Raw genomic sequence first — 1,046 nt, 5'->3', positions numbered from 1 at the left:
GCCATTTTGTCGCCGTCAAGGGCGGAAAAAATTCAAACAAAATTTTTTTTTAAACTTCAATATGTTCTTAATATTATGCGAAAAGAGCGCAGTGATTCGATACATTTTACTATGAAAAAATAAATGTTGAAAAAACACGCAAAAGTCCCGTAAATCTCCCTTAAACGATACATTTTAAGGAGGTTTTTACGTTTTAGAGGTAAAAAACATCGATTTTTTTCTGTTTTTTTTTAAAGCTTAAGAATTAGTCTTAAGAATATCCCATAAAAACGTATGATGGAAGAAACGAAAATTGTCCAAAATATACGAGATAAAATGACGTGGTGTTTGGGGCCGCTGGATCGATTTAAAAAGCGCGCATCAATCAATTGCTATGACCAGCGCTCGCCATTACTTATATTCAACCTTTCGAAACCATTCTAGAACGGTTCTATCCAACAGAGCAAAGTTTCGTTCCTTTCTGAGTGTCACTATTGCTCCTAACGGAAAACGGAGCGGTGCCTGTACTATAATGTTTCAGAACTTTATTCGCGGTTTTCTTTACCATGTTTCGAATATAGTGATCACGATTCCAAAAAGACAATTAATCCGATTTTTTAAAACTGTGGAGACGTAGCGTCAATTCAATCGTATTATAACTATCTGTCGACATGCGGCCCAGCTCTCTCTTACAACCAGAGATGGAAGTTACTTTTACTGTTAGTTTTGTAGTTACTTTTTTATGACGATTTTACTGTTACTTTTTAGGTTACAATTTTACCGTTAGTTTTGCCGTTATTTTTGTATGACGACATATGTCAAGATCAAGTTCATTGGAGATGAAAACTCTGACCATATATTTATTCGATTACATTACTCAACATTACTACCTTCACAGCGTTTTTTTAAAGATGTTTATCTCTTAAAAATAATTAACTAACTTACAAATTACACTAACAAAAAGTAGTTATTAATTATTTACTTTAAATACTCGTTGTTTAGTATATTTTTAATACTCAAAATAAGTATTGTATATACATGTTTTGTCCCGTGGGTTGGGCTACCTA

General features: G+C 32.9%; 1 protein-coding gene across 1 annotated transcript in view; it reads left to right on the top strand.

The window, feature by feature from the left end:
- Window positions 1-1,046, top strand: part of LOC108759263 (uncharacterized) — a gene marked incomplete at its 5' end in the record, with an annotated part of 17,860 nt that overhangs the window by 12,021 nt on the left and 4,793 nt on the right. The window lies entirely within an intron of this gene.

This window comes from Trachymyrmex cornetzi, unplaced genomic scaffold (genome assembly GCF_001594075.2).
Source record: "Trachymyrmex cornetzi isolate Tcor2-1 unplaced genomic scaffold, Tcor1.1 scaffold1044, whole genome shotgun sequence".
NCBI classification, from domain to species: domain Eukaryota; kingdom Metazoa; phylum Arthropoda; class Insecta; order Hymenoptera; family Formicidae; genus Trachymyrmex; species Trachymyrmex cornetzi.
The sequence above is the reverse complement of the archived record's forward strand: the minus strand, read 5'-3'. Positions and strand labels throughout refer to the sequence as shown.